Source organism: Grus americana, chromosome 2 (assembly GCF_028858705.1).
Source record: "Grus americana isolate bGruAme1 chromosome 2, bGruAme1.mat, whole genome shotgun sequence".
NCBI lineage: Eukaryota > Metazoa > Chordata > Aves > Gruiformes > Gruidae > Grus > Grus americana.
This window is the reverse complement of record NC_072853.1, coordinates 101,251,118-101,275,218: the sequence shown is the minus strand read 5'-3', so window position 1 is coordinate 101,275,218 and position 24,101 is coordinate 101,251,118. Positions and strand designations below refer to the sequence as shown.

At 41.9% G+C, this 24,101-nt stretch overlaps 1 long non-coding RNA gene across 1 annotated transcript in view; it reads right to left on the bottom strand.

The window, feature by feature from the left end:
- Nucleotides 1-24,101, bottom strand: part of LOC129203058 (uncharacterized) — a 264,016-nt gene that overhangs the window by 113,017 nt on the left and 126,898 nt on the right. Inside the window, exon 4 of the long non-coding RNA XR_008575906.1 lies at nucleotides 14,465-14,578. This is a non-coding gene — a long non-coding RNA (uncharacterized LOC129203058). The remainder of the gene's footprint in view (nucleotides 1-14,464; nucleotides 14,579-24,101) is intronic.

The window sequence follows — 24,101 nt, the reverse complement described above, 5'->3', positions numbered from 1 at the left end:
GGCCAGCCTACTACCTTCTCTTTCTGTTCTTCCTGAACACAGCAACTAAGTACTACTTTTCAAGCAAGATTATTATTCTGCTATGCATCTGTTGTCCTCTACAACATTTGTCCTCATAGGTATCTTAGATTTCTTTATCCTATTAACCTGTATTTAAGTACAAACCTGGTGTATTTAAGTACAAACCTTTTCCTTGTTTCTAACTAACTACAACCAATAGCCATGTTAGGTTAGGCACAAACCTTTTATTAACTAACCTGTTGATCCAGGTAAACATCCCTATTATTTCTATCACTTTCTTTTTGCTTGCTGTCCTTCTGTTACCCGTTATTGTATCTTCTCCTTTTCCATTTCCTGCACACTAAACCCAGGCATGAATATTGTATGAGCATCTTCAGACCTTTTCCCATCATTTCTTGACTTATTCAACTGCTGTAACAGACTCAGTATCAAAGACTACTACCCCACACAGTGATATAGACCATCCCTTAAGAAATAGTCTATTTTCTTGAATGAATCCCAGTAGAAACACAGTCCAAGCTTTCATCCCATCTGCCCACCTCACCTATGGGTCTTCTCTAGGGAATGGATGAATTCTGATCACCAGAGTCCAAATTTTCTGCAGAAATCATGGTAAAAGTACAACTGGGAAGAGATCTGCATATCCTGATGGTTTTCTCCTAAGGAGAAGCAAAAGCACCGAAGTGCCACTTTAAAACGTGGCAAATAAAGTGAGGGAGGTAAGAACCACGGGCTGATGGAAAGCAAGAGTCAGTCTTCAAAAATTGTAGGAATTACAGAGAGTATAGAGGAAGACTGTTAGGTGCTTTAAACAAAAATCAAATTTATTTTAAAGATAGTAGAAAGTAAAGGGAAATCTAGAAAGAAAAGGATACAGTTAAAGGCGATATGATTGGAAGGCCTTTTGTAGGAGCAGTCTAAAGTGATAGCACATGCCAAAACCAGAAAAAGTAATATGGCAGAGAGAGAATATCACAACCTCATGAGAGACCGGGCAAGAGCTTTAGCTGTACATATAGATGAGAAATGCCTTTTCTTCCGAAGTCCACAAGTATCCAAAAACATCAGATAACTTTTTGCAAGAGAAGCTAGAAGAAAAGTCAAACTGAAGGTGCTACTGGACAAAATTCCAATCTGTAACATAGGTGTAGAAAAAATGGTGAGACTACCATTAGGAAATATCACATATTTTCCTCAGACAGGACTCAAGTACAAACATATCTGAGTCATCAGAATAGAGGGTACGGAGTAAAGGAAAACCTGCAGAATTATTGCTACTCAAAGCCATGCGCAGAATATCCTCCCAGACATACAGAGTGTTAGAGGAAACAAGAAAGGTCACAGAAGCATAGGGAAAATTTGCCTGCTTTAAAAATAAAAAGCATGGGTGACTGCTGAAAAAGATAACTAATAGATTCTCAGTGGTCCTTAAATATTGAATGAAATATTTGTATATCCACTTTTTTTTCCCCAGTCAACCTTGCCTAGCATGCCACAACTTTTGCTGACATCCTGCATAACGCATCCGACCATTTCAAACCTCCATGAAGACTCACTTCTGCCATGCTACAATTCAAAGGATTTATACCGACTTGTCTATAAAGTGCACAGACTTCGCTTGTACTCCTGTGTCCCAATATCTGTGGATATCTGTCCAACTGAGTTCCCTATAGGGACACAGCTGCTAAATATTTCTTATATTTACCACTGGAAACAGTCTGTGTAATATCAGTTAGAATATTTACCAACAGAGTAAACACACGGATGGATTCCGCGCTTGCACTCTGTATCACAGCAGAGACATCGGCTCAGTGCCTAACTCCACTTGACGGACTAGATAATTTTACCTTATTTCTGAAGGGGGAACCTCTGTATTTCCCAGTAGAATAAGTCTATGAGGTCTAAATAAGTTCCCTCTCCCCCCTCCTCCCCCAAAAAATTGCAGCTGTAGATTATTTCAAATTACCAGCTGTCAGCCAATAGCCTAGGTAATGGAAATCCAGAGTTTCATGGATTGTGCACAATTGCAGGCTTCAGAGTACTGGTTTTTCTCTTATTTGCCTACACTCACTAGGATTTCCTTTCTCTTTGCTTCAAGAAAAAAATATTTTTTTACTTCATCTGTAGGAGATGACAAGAGGAATTAACACTACCAGAGACTTTGCATATGACCTCTTCTTTTATGAGCACCATTTGTCACAGAGGTTCATTAGACTCGTGTTTCCTAAACTTACTTCAGTCAAGGAATGAACTTTTAAGATGGATGAACACTCAGCATCACTGCTTTAAACAAAACCTCCCCAGTTTGTAAATAAGAAGTGATTAGAGAAATTTGCTGCAGAAATCAGTCACATTAATCAGCTGGTTATAGCAGATTGATGTGTAGCCACTAGAGCTGTCTAAACAATTTTGTTAACCTTTAACAAAAATGTGAAGGAATATGGCTGCAAAATGGTTCAGCTTTAAATGGATAGGACGTGCTCCTTTTAGAAGAAGAGTTAAGTTCCAAGATTATTATTTTATTGAGATTTTGCCAGAAAAATTGGCCCAAAAAGAGCAATTGATAGTTACAGCACTCCTTTGCACAAGTTCATTCCAGGCTGTGAACAACAATGGCCCATGGCAGGACACAGTATTTATTCAAGGGCAGATTGTAGCTGGGGACTCATCGAGGGAGGCTGATGCTAAGTCAATGTACAACGCAAAATGAATCATCAGAAAGCCTCTAAGGATTTCCTGAAGCATTGCTTTCCCTCCCATGTTACCACCAATTTTTTTTTGCAGCCAAAATCACAGTGAAATTGCAGAATACTCTGTGAAACACGGTGCACGCCAGCAGGGTCACAAGGGGCTGCAAGGGTCCCAGCAGATGGCTGGCAGCAAGCCCCCTCGAACTCCCAGGCTGTGAGCCCGCCCAGCACACACCAGTCTGCATCCCACAGCTGCGTCTCCACGAGGAAGCTCATGCAGAGCTGGCTGGCATGACAACATCAAGGACCATGGCAGAAGAAAGCCAGCTGAAGAGCTGCCAGTGTGGCTGCACTGTCAAACGGCCAAGTTTGGTACCTGTGCTCACGGTGACCGGTGCCATCGTCTGTAAGGCACCAATTGCACGTGTGCCAGGCATGAAATCAGCGCTGATAATAGCCCGGGAAGGGATGGGGTGGTTCAACATCTGCAGCAGGTGCCACATGCACTTAAAAATAACAAATCTGAATGTAAAACACCCTCCCTTCCCCCAAGACTAACTTAAAAATAACACTTAAAATACCTATTCTTTTTTATTTTGCTTTCTCATTTTTGAGTTTGAAGAAGCATTTGATTCATGTTTCCAGGTTATCTTCCACAACCACCAGAAACAGAAAGCTGACTTAGAAGGTGAGGAGCAAGAGAAAAGAAACCCAACAAGTAGTCTTTATCAGTTGTTTTCTTCCAAGAGCTACAGTTTTCAGAGAAACACCAAAGTAGACACTGATAATATCACAATCACATCAATCATAATACCTGGAAGCTCTGAAGTCAACATTTTCAGAAGAAAACCTTACAAGAATGGGCTATCTTTAACTTAATTTTGCCCATGCTAAACACAAATTCATCCTTTCTGTAGCCAATAAAGACCTACTTTTTTTGGATGCAGGATGCTAGACGCAAGCACTGGAGTTTCTAAAGCAGGATGCGCATGTTATCAGATGCAGGGAATTCCGACAAATTTAAGAAACTGTCTTATTTTTCTTTATATACATTTACTTCTAATACTTATCAACCCCAGTTTACACAGATAGAGTGAAATTAAGTTTGGAGTCAACTCTTACTGAAGTCTGAGTCAGATTTTAGAGAGTTACAAGCTAGAAGGTATGTGATAAACTCCACTCTTACAATAGCATCTCTCAGTTATGCTCAGCAGGGACATTTGTTTAAGCGACAAAAGAATTTGGTGTCAATCCCTCTCACTGTGTAAGCTGCACTTGATCTGTACAGCCAATGAATAATAAATCAATGCAAATTACACCGCTTTATCACTAACAACCATTTTCTGGTCAGCTACACCACAGACTACAGTCTCTCCCACAGGAGACAAATAACCCCCAGTGACTTAAACCAGGAGTTATTTATAGCCTGCAGGGGAACAATTGGGCTCTAACATATAATTTGCACCACTGTTTATATTCGCAGTGAATTTGGCCCTTGAAATCTTTTGCATGAAGGCATGAGCTGCTTTCATCATTAGTGCATGACTTTGCAAATTATTTTAATTGATATTTGACTATTTAGCTGTCAGGCAGCTCCCTATGCCCCACAAGAAGTGCCTTGCACTTGACAGCTGGGTCACTCATACCCTGTTTCTTAACCACTTGTAGCTTTCCTGGGTTAACAATTTTTGATAGAGATTGCAACTATCTTAAGGTATGAACTATCGAAAATAAAATAAAGTTCCACGTTGGGACTGCAGACATCTTGAGAGAGGAAGGTTTATAACCCACTTTCTGTTAGCACAGTATAAAGCCATTCTTCTTTCGAAAGATGGATGTGTTTAGCCCCTCAGAGTGCCAGGCAGCTGCCCAGATCTGGAGACAGGCCTCGAGGGCACATCGCGACCAGACAGGGCCCCACCTTTTACCGAGAAGATGGATGCTCTTGGCATAGCATCATTTTCATAAGCATCTATCTAGAACTCATTGAGCACTAGAGGAAAATATCACATTGATGCAAACCAAAGTTAACTTCACCTATTCGAAAGACTTACAAGAGCATGGAATAATACATGACACTACCATAATGCCATGCAAATCATCCATGGTTCACTTACCCACAACAGTTCAGCCCTGACGCAAACTTCAATCTCAAGTAAAACTCTCTCCTCGTGCAAACGTTAACAGACAGCTTTGATGACATAGTCAAACATTAATGACAGCAGTTCTCTAACAAATGCAGGGACCAACCATCCAGACACAAAGCTGCACTGCACAAGGCTTTGGTCACTGTTCAGTGAACGAGCCTCGTGTGTGTAATGGCACATGAAGTCTAGCGAATATTTGAGCCACACTAAGGGTAACAAACGCTAAGCAGCACCCCATGGTGAAAGCACACACACGAAGTGTGTGGGATAGAGGGAAGGGAAGGGAGAAGGATGCCAGTGAGCTGCCTGCGAGCCCAGTAGCACCCACCCAGCACTCCCGCTGCAGGAAAACCCCAGCCTCCGCTGGGTTAGGCGGTGAGGCCAGCTCCCCGACAGCACCAGGGACACTGCCAGGTCCATACCGGCTGCGGTGCAAGGCGGGTATGGCAGCCACTGGGAGACCTGCCTGCTGCCCCTCTTGCCCCACTCCAAATAAAGCCAACCTCAGCTGCTGCAGGGTCCAAGGTTGTCAGGGCACAGATCTCTGCAAATAAATACAAACTATGGGTGTCTGGTGGGGGTCATCTCTGTGACCAAGAAGCTGCTTTTAGGGCTGGCTTGACTTGCCCCAAAGGCTTCCCAGAGCGCTGTATAATGAAGATGATTGAAACACAGACTATGTCAACAGACACTTCCTTTGAGAGGGGTAAACAGGAGGACAGCACCTCGCTCATCAAAAACAACCAGACATACCTATAGGGCATGCAGAGCCAGCCAAGATCCTTTGGGGTTTTCTCTTTCCTTTTAAAAAGATTAATTTTTTTCCCCAAATTTAAAATTAAAGGAAGAAAACTCCCACGGTGATGTTATGTCAGCTGCTTATGTCAGGTCAAATACAGTGCAACAGGAAGCAGGGGCTCCACATGAATACGACCCCACCAGCTTGGTGCCATTCTGCTCCTCTGTCCCAAACAGACTGCTAATGGAGAGAGCACGTCCAGATCTGCAGATTTCTGCCCAGCCTGCCCAACAGATAAGCACCCTTGCAGAAGGAAAAAGGTAGTTACATGCCAGACTGCACCTCCTTTGACAGCTCCCATACGATCAAATCCTCCCATCCCAGAAAGGAAATGAATTGGGTCTAGATGCAGTGGTGTAAATGGCACAGTGTGGGACAGCAAACAAGTATTTGAAAGGAAGACATTTTCAGCCATCCAACTCATAAAAACAAGCAGAAGACAGTAACCTGGCACAGCGCTTGAGTAGCCATCAGCATAGCCAAAATAAATGAACACAAGTGACCGAGAAGTTAAAAACTGGGACCCATTCAGAAAACTATTTTCCAAGTTTCTATTTCTCTACTTGTAAGGTATGCAAAACCATTCATGATTGCCTTTATTAAAGTGCATATTTCTTAATCTTACCATCCTCGTTATCCGAGTCCCCGTTTTTCCCACTGTGTCAGACCAATGGAAGCAATGCAGGCAACAGCAAGTCTGTTTTGAGCCTTGTCAAGCACCTTTCCCCCTCCCAGCCTAGCAAAAACCAGGATGCAACTAGAACCTCCTACAAGAGACAGATCTTAGCTCCTCCACTATACAGCACTAGTCACATTTTCTCTTAAGCTATTTAGCAATTTTCCTGGTACAAAGTGCCATAGGTGATGCCTTAACAAAACGTATGGAAGACGGGGGCTGGGCTGCTATAGCCAATTATGCCAGAGCCCTTGTTTGCGCTACCCAGCTTTGCTGTGCCTCTCCTCCCACCACCAGGAAGCCTAAACATGACTGAAATTTACAGCAGTTAGAACAAACCGCTGCTAACTGCAATTTTTAATTAGAGCATTTGCCTCTGGTGTAATGCAGTAATAAGGAGAAAATGGGTGTCTCTGCTTTCTTCTAAGGATCTCTGTTTGCAGGCAGGTACAGACAGACCTGAGCTTGCTCTGCCCGTGCTCTGAGCTGGCTCCCAGTTGAAAGCTGTATATTGAGTTGTATTGTAGGCACAGTACGCTGTGCACAAGCAAATAGGCCCTGCCACTCAACACACCTAAGCTTGCCTAGATGACTGCAAACAAAAATGAGAATTGTGCCCCTGTAGCAAGGGGGGGGAAGAAAAAAAAAGAAGATATTTTTTCTTTATATCCAACACTTGTTCACACTTGTTCTAAGAAAAACAACTTTGCCAGTATTGCCCTTGTCTTCTCATAGGGGTATGTTTTTAAGAGTTTTTCTGGCTTGCTGGTCGTTATATTTAGGTCATTGGCTGACCCTTATCAGAGTGAGCCAGCTCTTGCTAACACCTCGAAATTAGGGTTTACCGCTTTTGTTTTACTCTGGCTATTTTAAAAAAGAATCACAGCAAAATAACAGAACGTGAACAGGGACATAAAAAAAGGGGTGTAAAACCAACAAAAATGTCTATTCTTTTTATTAGGAGGTTTACCAAGACCAAGTGCCTAACCAGTCAACAATCAAGTCACTAAGACAACATAATAAAACTAAAGTCATTTTTTGAAGACACTGGAAATTTTAGTAGTGAGCATCCTATACTTCTGTTGCCTGTCAATGATCTTTTTTTAACCCCTGCTCAGATGCTTTTATTGAAGAGGAAAACAAGAAAAGGCTAGGAACAGCAGGGTTCTCAAGAGCAGACTAAGCACGGAAGAACTGACTCCTCTCTAGCACCTGAGAACCACGTGAAGGCACCCATCTTCAGGCAGGATAACAAGACTTTTCTCCTTGCTGTTGTTTCACTAGCTGAGCAGGAGCCAGGTGATTTCCAGTTCTAGCCTGGGGGCAAGTAGCCTTGCCTGCCCTCCCACAGCTTTCCTACCCCGTCAGGAGGGCTGCTCTTCCCAGCAGGGGAGCTACCTAGAGGGAAGTGCCGACTCCAACCTCCAGCAGGACCCAGCAAGTCCTTTCTCATCATCATCCCCCACCTCCCATCTCTGCAGCAGCAGGTTGGTGGAAGGGCTTTGGAGAGCAGACTAGTCCCAGAGGCAGTCCCAGCTGACAGATGCCCTCAACCCTCAATGTGGCTATTCAGGTAAGCTGCACAGCTTTGCTTTTATGTTCGATTTCTGGAGCCTGCCTGTCCTGCAGAATACTAAAGAGCCACCTTTGCTCTCTCTTCACTTTCCTGCTTTCAGGCTCAAATTTAGCAAATAGCAGCCCATAACACATGGCTTCAACTCACCATTCTGTGCCATTGTCACTGGTACTGAGGAAAAGCACTAGAGACAAATAGATAAATATTAGGGAAGAACAACATTTATTACTCCAGTAAATTCATCAGTTAATATGAATTAATTCAGGAAACCCCCAGAAAAAAAAGAAAAAGAAAAAAGAAAAAATGTCCTTCATTTATGGCAAAGTCAAGAGAGTATAAACCGTAAATATCCTTCCCTCTTCTTTCCTTGCCAGCAAGACTGGGAGAGAGCAGGTCAAGCAACAATATCACAACTTTGCATGCTGTCGAACTGCTATTCAAAAAACAAGACAGAATATGAATGTAACCTGATTTCAAGTGGATCTGGGAGAGCCTTAATACAAAGCTGGCATATAAACTTCAGTAATTACAAAGATCTCAGACCAGCCCTTGTTTCTGAGTACTGGCCTAGATTAGCAAGTCACTTGAAAGTTTACAGTAGGAAAACCATATGGGCATATTCCTGTAGCTACATGTGTACAGTAATTATGGCATAGGTAAGCAATAACACATGCCCAAGGCATCATACTTGGTGAGGCACGAGGCTTACTTGCATATCTACAATTATGACTTCAGACTTCAAAGTACCTTATTGCTCAGAAAAAATTGGTAGCCTCCTTCCTTGTAAAACAGACATAAGGATCTACTGCTATAAAACACATAGGTGCAGATAGAACACGGGATTTAAAGAACTGTGAAAGGGGGAAGGAGGATCTTACCTAAAATATTTTCCTATATTGTTTTCAAGTGAGTGCCCTTTAAAGTAGCAGGCAAAAGTAAGCATCACTTAAATTCTAAAACTGCCAGAGTTTCACACCAATGCCCAAAGTCTGGTTACTTGGCAGGCACCACTTCAAGCTTGTGCTCCCCTCTGAGGAAAGGGGGCCCTTTCTATTACATCATCCACTCGATTGCTTTCAGACCTCTAATCAATCAAGAAATCCCATCACAAGCATGTGATCAGCGGCTGTGGGCTGACATTCATGCATGGCAATTTATGACAAAAATCAATAATAAACGTTTCCCTTTTACACGGCTTTTTCAAAATATGACCGCATTTTACAAAAGTACATTTTTCTGAAGATTGGTTTCTAAATGAATAGCACCAACTTCAAAGCAAATGTTTCTGTGAGGGCTGTTACAACATTTGAGTTCTTACATGATCTTCAAGGCTGCAGTGTGACCTAGGAGGCAGCCATAATGAGACACAGACAGTGAATAAAGCACTGATTTAATTATGTTGTTTGATATATGATGACCTCATCCACTGGTGTTTATACTAATGTAGTGCTTGAAATGCTTTATCAACATATGGGAAGGCACAGTCTCCAGCCTGAAGAGCTTACAGTCTCAAAGACAGAAACCAGATGAAGGGTGTTCTCTTCCTGTAGCTTATTGTAGGTTTTGAAGCTTTGCTTGTTTCCATCAGGTCTTAAATACGCACTGAATGCTGCAGAGTGGGTTGCTGAGTGAGTACTCTAAGCTTACTGGACAAAATATCTACTGCATGGTTACCTTCAGTTACAGAAGAGGATTTCCAATATGGTAAGTCTATGTTCTTACGTACAACCATGACAGGAAGGCGCAAACACTAGTGCGGTAGAGGGAAGCTATAGCTGTTTACATCTCCACCAAATTTCTTCAGTTTTGGAGATACCTCTTGCCCCACCATGGGCTTTGACCCACTGTTGTCTGCTGCTACAGAAAGAAGAGTCATGAACAGAGTCAGTACAAACAGCTAGTTCCTCCACTAAAGACTTCCATCAAGGCGACTATGCTGTAACCATCTACCCCCAGAAAACTAAACAGTCAAGGTTCAGAGTTTGGTTAAATATACATGTATATCTTATTTTGCACTCCTGATTAAGATTCCCTGAAAAAAAATATGCAATAAAGTAACTCTTTATGGTGTTAACGCCATGAAAAACTCCATGAGGAAATGAGTAGTTCTGTATTCAGCACACCATCTGCCAACCACGCAGTAAATAAGGCCATACAAAAAATGGTGAGAAACAAAACATCAACAACCTACCCACTCATTAAGCATTAGCCACACTGTATGCTGAACAATATGCAGGCCTTGTAGAAAAAAAAAAAAATAGTACGTAATCCTCTAATTAAAGGCAATCAAAAGGAATATTTACCAAGAGGATGAACGAGCAGCTTTAATTGTAGAATTTTCTAGCCTTCGATTGCTTGGTTTTGCAACCTTGAAGTTCAGACTTGTTCAGTAATCTAAAGGCCTAACTTAAGGCATTATTTATCTTATTTTACTTCTGTACAGGAAACCCACAAAACACATGCAGTTGACACACTTTTACCCTTACTAGGTATGCACACATGTACAAGACCATTGCTTTCACTGACGCCTATCACAGCAACCAGACAAAAAGACAGGTTAAAGAACAGATACCCTAGCTCAATTTTCTTTTAAAGGTAATTCTGGAATAGAAACAGGGCTTCAACACATCCTTCCTCTTATAGTGAGTTCTCAGCAACACTAGGTTTTAAAACCTCTAATAAAAAAAAAAAATCCAAAGAGTCCTGCTAGCAAGAAAAAAAAAAAATGAAAAGAGTATAAATTAAATACATTGTTAGTGGAGAAAATGTATATATATGTCTATATACACTTATATGTATTTGGAAACCTTTAAAATGGTACACAGAAGCTAACCAATGAGAAAGCATTTGCCCAGCAGAACTGAAAAATAGCTGAGACACAGTAACATTAAAGTGTTTTCATTTTCTTTTCAAACTCTGGTACAAATTCAGCTAATATCACTTTGTATGATCTCATGCCGGGATAGGAGCCAAAAGTTTCACTTGAAATCTTTGCAGTTATCAGATCTGGAAAGCTTTTCAATCACTTAAGTTTGAGAAGCATTAAAAAAAAAAAAAAAAGAAAAAGGAAAAAAAGAAAAAAACAGAGATAAAAGGCCAGGGGCTTGAAACATTTATCACTTCATCATAATCTTCCATTTGATGCTAGGTCAGCATCTTTACAGATACAATAGAATGCTTGCTCTACCTATATTTTGAGAGGTTTTGAAAAAAAAAAAATAAAATTAATGAATGTACAGGGTTAGAAACACGCACAGTGCAACAAGGCCAGGCAATCCATATGGAAGACAAGCTCCTTAGCTAGCATGTCCGGGAATGGAAATGCTCCTAGGCATAAAGGGAGGTTTCCAATACTTGCTGCCAGCAGTAGAAAGCTGCAAACATGCAGCCACGTTGCTTTGGCGTCAGCCTTGCAAGCACCAGATCTGCCATACAAGGGGGACGGCAACCAGGTACGCACACGGGTGAGCACGATGCTCCCTGAAAGGCCAGGATTGATACAGCTGGACAAGCTTGACCCTCTGCTGTGCCGTGGCACCAGGGATCCCAGGCTCGCCCGTACCACAGCTCAGCCACCAGCACCTCCCTCTTACCACAGCCAGGTGCCTGGGAAGCCAGGACAAGTTCACAAAGCCCTCAGACTGGCCCAGACCAAGGTGAAAGAGGAATATGACGGGATGGATGTCCAGGGGTGCCCTGCTGGAAGCAAGCGTTAGCAACATATTTAAGCAATTGCTAAAATGGGAGACTTCCAGCTCCATATGACAGCACGTAGGGACTGCATGAGGACAGATCAGGTAACAAGTATTTTTCTGGCACCTCCAGTCTCCTCCTGATAAAACCAATATACCACAAACATTTCGCGAGCACAGTTGTAGCCAAAGGAAAAGCAGGCCCATGGTAAAACTGAATACAACCACAAGCGCAGAGTGCTCTGCACCTTGCCAAGCTGATGGCTGTTTTGAGAGACTATGCCAATTTGTGAGTTATTAGGGCAGCTTCAGACCTTCTCTGGTTTTGGGCAGGACCCACATCTCACCAAGTGAAAGCTCATCTACCCACTACAGGACAAATGCTACTCATGCAAAGCCTGAATCTTTAAAACATTCACAACCATTTTAATATTTTTGCCCTCAGAGCAGTGAATGTGCAGGCCAGCATATAACTAGACAATAAACTTCAAAATAAAATTTTAAAGTATTATTTTTTCTAAGCAAGCCAGTATATGAAAGACAGGAAAAAACAGAGCACATTTTCAGAAAGCACCACAAGACACTCAGGTGTGGGTTTGTAGGCTCATGGTTACTCAGTGTGTGACCATAGGCAGCCTCCTCCTTGAAAAATAGAAAATACAGGAAGTACTATCAGAATGTTTCTATTGCTTTCCCACACTTATATTAAAGCATTCTTTGTGCACGCAAGCAAATCTAGTGAGCTTTTTCATTTCCTTGCTTGAGGAAAGTTTTTCCTCCCTCCAATAAGAGCTGCCATTCACATTATACTGGTGAACGAAAATGAGAAACCCGGAAATTGAATCTTACCACTGTGTCTTTCCTGACGCAGATCCCTGCTCTCCCATTACTTTCCAAAACTCCCCCTCAAAACACTTGTTTTTTCATTATTGCCTGCACATTTCTCACCCCTTTGTTCTTTCCTCTTATTCAGAAAGGTCTTATTTCTGGTTCCCTGACTTTGTCTTCACCTTTTCTCTCTCACCAACTGCAGGGGAGATTTTCATACTTGCTCTCAAGTACAGCCCACCACGAAACATCTCTGGAGGAAAAAAAATGTTTGGAGTACACAGTTCAACAGAAATATTCCCACCCACTTCACCCTCTACTGCATCCTTTCATCCTGGTCTTTGTTCTGGAGAAGCCACAAAAGTCAGTACTCCCATTTGTTTCCCTCCTTCACCCACTGAGCTCCAGATGCTATGACATGCCTCTGACACCCACTCTGCTCTGCTGTCTACCTTCTCCCCCTCTAAGTGCTGGGATGCTCCCGTACCTCATTGCATCCTGCTCCACCTCACCATGTACCTTCTCTTCCTCTCCAGCATACACTTGCTCCTGCTGTAGATTTCTGCTTCAGATGAAGCCTCAGACTACCTCCCTGATACCTTCAGCACAATAATGTCATTGTCTTTTCTTCCTACACCACCCGAGGCATTTCCCTTGGGCTGCAGGGTTGTAGGCAGCATGGCAACACCTCAGTTCTGGCCTGAAAGTTCTGGAAGCTGACAGAGTCCTGTCCAGATCCACCTCTTTTTCTTCCCTTTTTTTTTTTTTCCTCTTCCCCCCCCCGCCCCCTTTTTGGCATTGCCTGCCCACATGTGCATAAGGAGAAGAGTCAGGAGGTCATCCCAAGCTGCCCTGGATGGTGCATTTTTAGCCCTGCACATGGCTTAAACAGACAAAATTAATCTAAGCTACAAGAAGGTTTAAATTAATACAAAGATACTGCTACTACTCTGTTGGTGTTAGAGCTCATTTTTACCAGTTCTTAACTATTTCTTGTTGTGTCACAGCTTGGTGCAAGAGTTGTCTGGTCAGCAATACCTGCAATCAAAAGCTCATCCTGTTATGCACTGCTCAGCATTAGTAACTACACAGGACCACATATACACTCCTGATGGGCCTGTATAGAGGCAGAAGTGAGAACACTCTGCCAAAGGCCAGGAGTCCAACACCTTGTGCTTTTCCAACAGGAACTGGACCTACTTACTTTGAACAGGTTTTACTAAGTAATATAGATCTTACGTACTGGTCAGTACCTGAAGGTAGGTACTAGGTGTTAGGTACTCCCAAAGTTGGAAGAAATAAGAACATCAGGTTTACTTTCCACAAAAAGATCACGTGCCTTTTTCTAATTATGTCCCCATGTATCTACAGTCAGAGCCAAAGACAGACAACCTGAAGTGAACTCCCATTTATCCCCCTAATAGGTTTGGCCCCCTATTTCTCTCTTCCCCTCTGAGGGCAGGCAAGGAGGCAAGGAGGAAGGCAGGGAGATACCCAAGGTGGGTTTGCAGCCACTGGAACTAACTTGCACACCTCCACTCTAACAGGCTTTGCAAGCAGCCCAGATGTGGTCTGGACATATCTGGTGCTGATGCTGACCTGCCTGTTTCACTAACAAATACATTGCAGGGGTCTAATAAAGCTCCACCTCCAGCTCTTCTCTGATGGCAGCCTTACTCAGAATTGCTTCAAGAAAGGCTAAATTCATTTTGTCAGTTCAGATTCTTTGATGTTGGGTGAAAAGCTTCCAAATATAAGAAGCTCTACATCAGCGAGAGCAGGGGGTGGGAGCGAAATGAAGGTGGAGGCATTTATAGAAAAACCTCACTCCACTTTTTATGGAAACCCTCTTACTTCTGAACAGGAACAGAAAACTCTGAAGGCTGATGTTTGTAATTAAGAGATGTATCTGCAGCATCTGAAATTTCTTCCATTCTTACATACAGCCATTTCAATTGTATCTTCCTGTTTTGACTAAAGACCTTCTGAAGTAAAAGGACTGCATTAATTACAAATTATCCCATAATTCACTCACCTGCCTTTCCTAGAGCAGGAAGGAGGGGAGTTCAGAATCCTCCATGTAAATCCTTCAATCCCATTCACACTTACTTCAGAAGTGTAAATCCTCGCACTGCTCTATGACTCAAGCCTGAAATAAAGAAAAGAACAGGACCAGAGCACTTAGTAATTTTATGTAATAGAACTATAATAATAGGCACTTTAAAACAATTAGTTCATAGAATGATAGAATCATTTTGGTTGGAAAAGATCATTGAGTCCAACCGTTAACCTAGCACTGCCAAGCGAAACCACTAAACCATGTTCCTAAGCACCACGTACTATATTATGTCTTGCAGACACTTAAATCAAAGACATTGCTCTAATTCAAGGTCAAATAACTGTAAGATGACAGAAGACACAATGCTTTTATATGACATGGCCCTGTATTTCAGAATTTTTCCTGTTCAGTTAAAATAAATCCCAGTTAGGCACCACAAGCTCTTCAGTTACTGGAGGAAGTCCAAAAATCCTGTCAGGATGCTTCCTCACTAAAACGTTTCTTGAGCAGAAACACAACCTGGAATGCGCTCTTAAAACACAGCCTTGAGAAATAAAATTTATTGAACTTTCATGCTACAAAAAGGAAGCCAAATTGTGTCAACAGAAGACAAATCCATCCTCAGAAACACATTTTCTTGTTCTCTGCAGCCTCTGCAGTCACTAGCTTTCAGTGCCTTTTATTTATTTTACCAAATTCAGCTCCAAATGCAGGACAAAGGTGCTGGGCAGGGGTGATGTGCCTGTAACACTGCAGAGCCCTGCGGGCAGCCTTCCAGCACATCAACCCTCAACAGCGCACCTTCTGCCACTGCCCAAGGCACACACACTAACTCCTGCCCATCTTGGAAACACAGGCTACAGCAGGACAGCAATTGCAGTTTTAACAGCCAAAAGGTAAGAGCAAGACTTAAGGCTCACTAAGTAAACAGCAATAAAAGATCCAACACAGTAGCTACGATTTAGTACAGAAAACTCCATATTTGCACATCACTTGTGCAAGTATATTCTCATGAAAATATGTTCTCATGCCATTTATTTCTTATTTCTACATTTATACTTAATTTTTATATAGCATTATTATGAATACCAGTATTGTCAATTATACTGTGTGCATGTGTATACGTGTGCGCATATGTGCAGCATCCACTTCTACAACCTTGAAAGAAAATCAAAATAAGCAGTCTGAAATCACGAAGTAAATTTTAAAGTACACATCTGTAACACTGAACCACGCAGCATGAACTAAAGACACTGAGGCACTTTTGCGGCATCCTGAGATTCAACCCCATGAACATCATGAGAGATTCTTCCAATGCTCAGAAAGTCAAATAAAAGCTCGCTTCTGGAAAACATTCTGAAAATCCTGAGGAAGATAAAAGAAAGGACATTTTGTCAGCAATAAACTTTTGTTATATCTAAGAATAAGTGCACCTTTGCTTTTTTTAATGGTATGAATAAAGCACATTGGGGTTGATCAAAGTCAGGAAAAGTTCAAGCCTAAGCCACCTGGATAGTACAATCCTTGTCCAAATTAAAAGCTGAAGAGTTAAAATAAAGGAAATTAAAAGCCTTCATGTAAAAAAAAAAAAAAAAAAAAAAAAAAAAGGTTGGGGAGGGAAGCACTTAAGATTGGATTAAGTGCTTCACAGCCAGAGCAGCCAGTAGTCACCAGCTCACATGGAGAGGTTCTGCAGCACATACTAAGAAACACTCTCAAAAGCACAGATACAACATTTTGACCACTGTGGTATATCAGAAAGATCCCACACTACACATGCACACAGAAGGCTGTAAGGGTTACAGCTGAGGTCACTGGCTTGACAATCTAGCAGTTTGCGGTTTATGCAAATAGCTGGTTTGGGAGCTTGTAATCAGTTTTTGTGTAATCATGATGTGTGTATAGCGTAATGTTCTCTGCACATGCTGGAAACACGTCCAGAATAACTATGCAGGGCTTGGGGAGCTTTGCCTTAACAGACTTCTGGTGGTTCAGTTTACACCTGGAGCAGATACAGCATCTACAAACACAAATCTCTATTACAAACTTATCTGATTGTATGGGACTACACATAAAATGCTGCATTCAATTATCTTGCTGAGGAATGTACTGCACATTAAACTAGTAATGGAGAAAAGATCACTGAACTTCATAATTGGTAAGTCCTACCTTCAAAACATACAGCCTCATGTTTTCTAATTTAAGCAGCTAAAACTGCAAAAAAGGAAAGATACCCATGGAAGCCTCTGGGTGGTGGAAATCACACGAGCTTGGACACCTCCAGCAGCTACAGAAAAGATGAAACCTAAATTTGATTGATCAATCAAACCTAGCGTCATAAAAAAAGTTGCTCAGATCTTTGGCTTTAATGACTGGATCGCTTTTTGTGGACCACAAAGAAGTCCTCTAGCTTCCTCAGTTCAAACAGAAGGGCTCATTATTAGGCAACTAACACATGAAGCAAGTATGGTCTGTAAATGTTCATAACAACTCTCTCCCCATGCACTTTGTGCTGGCTGCAAAGACTGTTTCAAAGCCCAGCTGTCACCAATATCTATGATAGCTTCTTCAAACACATGGACAGACACACACCTTAAAATCTGCCAGCAGCTGGTGTGAACAAGGAAAGCCAAAAGTCTCAAATAGCTCTGGAAGAATCACTTGAAATGCATGCTTTTTGCTCAAAAGTTAAAACTAAAAATATACGGGCACCAAAATAGAGATGCATTGTTTAATGGGCAGACCTTGAGATTCATTCTCAAGCTTGGACCCACTGAAATCAAAGGGTACCTGGATTTCTTGAATTGGCCCTAAACTCTCACAGCAAACTATGGGCCACAATATTTGCCTCATTTTTGTGCAAGCAAACCTGCACACATAGATCAACCATATTACATTTCCTTATATAGTTTTATAAGACATGGAGAACACAGGGGTTCATGAAAATACATTAGATAGTTGCAATGTATCTTCCATTTATCTAAGAAATTTGGGTCTGAAAGTCTGCCTGGTTTCAGGTATCTAATTCTGAATGATCTGATTTAAGGTTTATCATAGTCTCTGCAAATAGGAAAAGAAAAATCTGTTATTTTTAACATATTCAAAACAATACCATCTTTATTTAAGATTCAAGATGGCCAGATAGAAGACTTCATTTTTTTTATGCAACCATGTGCTTATATTTCATGAAGGAGCTAACTGAATAATTAAACCAAGATACATGGCTGAGATACTGAAGAGTAAATCCCCTTCTCTGCATAAGCTCTACTACCCAAGCAACCAACAGTAAGTACTTTCATCTATAAGGGGGGAAAAAAAATTAGAATAGTCACAGAAGCTCAAATCCATTTCAAAAGCCCACCACAGTCATCTGAAATACATTTGCCAAAAATACATAGCAAAGAAAAATGCAGGACCTTCCTAGCATTTGGGAGAACACAAGGGAAGAGAGGAGGAAAGAAACCGATCAAATAAAACACAGCAGAATAAATCAGACCACTTCAGTGCATACATCTTCCTCCACAGGATCTGTCTATAAAATGTTCATCCAAGACCGTGTGTACACAGACATGGGTATGCCCCTGTGAAGGGGTTGGATCCAGCCCTACTAAAACAGACCTGGCTACCGATCACACCACTGGCCAGGCAGGATGGTGAAATTCCCCTTTTTCCCTACTTTTAATGCTAGCAAACCAAATAAAGTAAGGGTCCTGCCCAGCCTGGGCCCGCAGCTGAAGGCAGCGAGCACTTGACAGGCAGCACACTGTTAAGGGTCATGCAGGATGGCTTCACACATGAGCAAGACAGGATTGCCTGCACGGGGAAGGGGGGACCTCCATCCTGACCCCTCTCTCCCATGGCACCACATTTCAGACGGTGTTGCCTTTGCACCCTGGGCACGCAGAGCTGCAAGGTGCTTGCATGTGAAGGGTCGGTCAGGGCCAGGCTAGAGATCTGCACATGCCAGGATGCACGAAATCAGTTCAAATGCCCAAAAGCAGGAGCTTCAATTGATATTTACTGACTTTCTGCATCTGCTTTATAACATAGCAGTCTTGCAGAAACACCCATGTGCATGCACACACACGCAAAAGGGGCAAAGCACTATAGATAGAGCACCATCTATACTCTGAAACCAATGTGGAATAAGGTAATTTAAAGATCAACTGGTTGTGAGCTTTTCCTGGAAATGCGAATATACTTCTAGAAATTAGTCTTGATGTTCTTCCCTCCTCGAAGAAGTGTTATGCCTGTCCCACAACCAGAAGGCTTCCTGAAAGATTACTTTCAAAACCATCACTACCTCTAACGATCTTTTGACTTATTTTACCAAAAAAAAAATCATATCACTTAGTCAACACAATGCTGATATGACCTAGAGTTTGGCGGTATTGCTTCCAAGGATATTATCAAAGAAATGGCAAATTGAGCCTCAGGACCTTAGAAAAGTAATTCATATTTGCATATACCTATTTCAATCCTATCCAATGCAGCCACAGCGGGGAGGGAGGTTTTGGGGCTTGCTTTCTTTGTGAGCCAGGGGCGCCTTAGGAGAGAAGATGGTCTGAATCTCCCCTCTCACCTCGCCATCAAGAAACACAACAGGGGAGGAGGTAAACCATACAGATCTGGGTCACATCAGCCCAAAGCCTGTATACACCATGACAGTCACCCCCACTGTCCTGCTTCATGCTGTGACCCCTATCATCCCCCACTGGAGTGGAAGAGGAGGAGGAACAGTGGCAGCAGGAATCCCTTCATCCCCTATCACAGGGAAAAAGTAGCATCAAGATTACCTTCTTGCGCCATCTCCCATAGGGGCAAAGAGAAGATGCCTGTTATTTATGACCTTAGCTCAGAGCTCAGCATAAAATTAGGGTTCAGGAAGAACAAGAAATCCTGAGGGCCCACAAGGAGTGGGGCTGCATAGGCAAGGCAAGGCAAGGCGCTGAGAGAACAGGGCTGCAAGAAACTAGGGCTCAGTGCAAAGTTGGGATTAGAGATAGGGTTAGGGCTGAGAGAAAGATGAAGCATAAGGGCCCAGAGAGAGTGAGGGCTCACCTCTGCCTCAGCAAGCGAGTCAGGGCTGCAGGACTTATCTCCCACTGAACTCATCTCCTGCATGCAGGTGAGATGAAAGCTGTAATTTGCCTCTCACAGCTGCTGCTGTAGGTTGCAAATACCTTCAGGCTGACATCCTGAACTTCACTACACCTGACTAGCCCCAGGTTTTTAGCACAGCACCCTAAAACACTACCCCCTTCTGCCACCCATCCCCCGCTTTCAAAGGGGAAAAGGAATATATATAAATATATATATATTCCAACAACACTTCATAACTTTCAGAAGCGCATTCTTATACACGTGCTGTACCCTAACCTAGCCCAAAGCACATGGGCCACAGCTGCAGCAGGTACCCAGGGGCTCTGGGTTCACCTGTACATGAAACCCAGCCCTGAGAGGATCCCATCCTGGAGCTCTCCCCCACCCCACCAGGGGCCTCTGGACCTCCTGGCCAGCACTGCTGCAGCCCCACTTATCCAACTCCACTGCTGCAGGAAGAACTTTGCTTCTCCTGGGCTTCTCCACTGGAAGCTTCAGACTGAAAGAAAGGTATGCATGCCCAGCAGGTTGAAGAAATGATTTCACAGCAGTTCATTATTTTTAAGTTGGCCTGTTAGCAGATATAAGTACATAACTTGGGTTATTTAGCACTTAATTGCTGGTCACAGCTTTGAATTACCAATCCGACCTCTCAAGACACAAAAACTTTGCATTAATTAAGCTTTGCATCAGAATCAACTCAAAATGGAAAAAAGCAATCTATTTTCTTTTTGCTCATTTTCTTCTTGATATGAAAATCTCATTTATTTATTTTTTAATACAACCACAATACAGATGAAAACACACACATTCCCTGAAAATTAACTCTAAAGCTAGTCATTAACTGTAAAGCAAGCCTGCCATCTGAAAATTTCATTTAAATTCAAAAAGACTGAAAAATATTTTAAATCTATCTTCACATGAAAGTTCACCAAGTGTAGGTCACTAAATCCATCAAAATAGAAATCTAGGAGTAGAACTTGGAAGTTTGTTCCTCTCAAATTAAAAACTAACATTTCTGTGTCTGAGGAAAAGTTGCACAACCTCCACAACTTGCCATCTAAGCTTCTGTTGTGGTTTTTGTTCTGGTTTTAAATATTTTATAAGGTATAATATTAATAATGACTATCAATGAACAAGGCACATGATAAAGGAAATATTTTATCTTTGCTGCTGATAGCACAACACATCCAAGAATGTCCACACTCTTAAATCCTTCCACTGGTCACCAAGTGTAAAAATGGCCTCAAAACTGACATTACTTTAATTCTGCCTTATTCTATCAAATTGTAGCTGAACCACGACTCTGAGCATGTGCTAGTAGAACATGCTCCAGAGTGCTCAGAAAAGAGGCAATTTTGTTTATAATATACATAATCTCTTTTGCATTAATTATTAACACTGAAAGAAAACCAAAGCAAAAATTAATTATGAAAATCTATTGTACTTCTACAGTTTTCATTCTTTAAAAAAAATTATGCGCTTTTTTCCCCCCACATAGTCCTCAAAGAAAGAATTAGCAACTGCTCAGAAATAAGCTAAAATGATGAACTTAATTGCACTCATTTGAGGAAGAAGAATAAACGTGGTTTATCTTCAGCTATCATTCTTTTGTAATATAAAGTATAAAAATCATTAAAACGTCTTGAACTCAGGAAGACATCATCAGTTTCAGAGGAGCAAATGAGTTTTGGGTACAAGCTTTTACCAGAGCCAACCCTTTCTATGGGGTAGAAGTCGACAACTTTCAAGTAGGAATAAGTTCCACATTTTGACACTTTTAAGGAAATTGCCCTGCATTACTCAAAACTTCTTATCCAATGTTTATTTAGTAGATCATTTATGTATATTTCATATAAAATATTCAGTAAAGTCTCAGGATACTAAGACTCCAGCTTTGTGCACTGTAGACTTAAAAAGTAAATTTCATTTTCTTCCCACTCAAAACCATGACAATTGAAACAAATTCTCTACAATGCTTCTTGCATTACTTAATATAGAATTCTACTTAACCTATGCCATCCTGAATCTCACCTTCTTCTATAAGTTACATAGCTAGAGTAGAAGTTGCCAGAGAAAAAACCTCGCAGCCTTTAACTGACAAGAGCCTTATAACTTCTGAGACTGGGCCAGCCACTATATTTTTACAAAAATGGATGCTATTGGGATCTTTACTACTTCTCAGCAGAGAAATAGTTAAAATAAAATACCAAATATTAAATACCAAGCATTTCTGTCTCAGAATCCAGCACTACACAGATGAAAGGGGCAGTTTACACTCCTCTGACCCGTAGCAAAAGAAATCAAGACTTGCATTCAGATCATGCTTGGAAATTTTCTCTGGTATTATGATAACAATATATTTCTATTTAACTCCTTTCCCAACTTTGACTGGTATTTTCTGACAAGAATCTCATTTATTTTAAAAAAAAAAAATCCTCATCAGCAGAACAAAAATGTTTCATGGAAACATAACAGATTCAAATAGCTGGTGAGGAAAGACAGACCCTAATGGCTTCCCTGGCAAGCCGAGGAGGGACCCAGCCTCCCTGGCCTGGAAAGCCTGCATCAATTCTTGGGTCTGCAGCAGGCAGCTCCCCAAACCAGGCTGGTTCATGGTCCGGAGGAGAACACAACCAAGGGGATTTGGAGACAGACACCCCTAGTTTACAAAATGCAATGTGCTGCAGACATGATTGTATGCCAAGAAGCTTGTTTCAGCAAAGGTGGCATGGGCAGCAGCGGGATGGCAGGCATCTGTTTGTGGTATGCCCAAACCACAGATGCCCACAAATGGAGAGGTGGAGAAGCAGGACATTTTGCAGCTCTGTGTGGGGCCCATAGAGGTTAGTATCAAATGTGACTTGATTTTTGAGTGGGCAGTAAGTGACTTGGCTCCAGGACTGCTAACAGCCACATCAATGCTGTGCTGCCTCTGAGCTGTGGTACAGTCCCACTTTTGGGACCTGAGTTGGTATTTTTACCTTACACTACATAAAAGCACCCATTTAGTCTGAGATGGCTCAGCAAACTCTGAAGCAAGAAGGTGCTGGGGGAGACAGGTTCTAAACTCTCCATCAGTCTTTCCTTGCAAAGCCTGCCGCACCACTAGATATACAGATCTGTGGTTTGGGAGTGCTCCCAAGTCTGGGTAGGCACCCCGCGCCATGGACCCGACACTGCATGGAGGCCAGACCAGAGCACACCAGCCTCACCAAAAGGCCAAGGGAGCAGATGAGCACCCCGCTGCGGTGCATGTGGACCTGCAGAGATGTCCTCCTCAGAGGTTAGTGCAGGCAGAGCTTAACATATACTACAGCAGGAAAAGCTATTCCAACCAAGGAAGGAACAGCTAGTTCTGAGGTTTTTTCTTATCGGACAGTTGTTTAGGGGGCAAAGGGAGGAGAGAGATACAAGGAAGGGAAAAGAAAGGTTTTTTTAATGGGCCCAGTGTTAGCTCCTCTAGACTTCACATTTCAAAAAAAAAAAAAAAGCATCACGGTACTTTGCCAAGATGACCAATATTTCTGAAGGAGTTGTTTCTGAAATTGTTTTAATGAAATGAGCTTAAAAGCATGTGTATATTCAGAATTGATGCTGGCTCTCAATATTAAAACCTTACCTCCCTTCCCCCTTTCCTGACCTGCCATTAAATACAATTAACTCCCATTTTTCCTTCCAATGCTTTATGCTTTCTTGGCAAAGACCAGGCTGCAAAGCCTATCAGAAAGCAGAGAATGGAGGAAGGAAGGATGAAACACAGCAGGAGCGCGGTACCCAAAGCTGATTATTTGAACACAATTTAGCTTACAGTTAATTCACAGCAAGACTTTCGTAATGTCCTTTATCACCTATGAAGCCATTTCCTCATTACTCATCATTACACATAACAAGACAAGGAAAGATGTTCCTGCACAAAACGGAAAACCTTTAGCATAGAATCACATATCAGCAAAAGTTCAATGAATTTTAGAAAAGAAACTGATTCTTGCTTCTGTTCACTAGAGAAAAGAAATAACATTACATCCCACTGAAGTGGATTTGTAGCAACAAAGCTGAACGTCCTGTGCAAAACCCACTGGAATCAACAGAGCTCCTCTCAGAGGGAAACCAAGGACTCCCATCCAGCCTGCACCCTCCAGTTCTCACTCTTGAGACACACACGGCACACATTTATACTCTGTTTGCCCTGTTACATTTAGATATGGGGAAGGCATCTACAAAGAGAAAGAGAGATTTCTCTAGAAGAGAAATCAGTGTAATACACTTCTCAATTTTGCTCCTTCCTGGAATCCACTACTAATGTATTTCAGCCAAAAAGCGTACCAGAAACATTTAGCTTATTAACATTTTTTCAAGCTACGGAGAGCAGAACAATTCTTCCATAGCCTTCATTTGTACAAATGCATGACGGAAAAATTGGTTTCACTATCATAGACAAGAAATCTGCCTTAGTAGATAAAGACAACTAATTCATGAAGCAAGAATCAAAAGTATTTCAGAGACAACC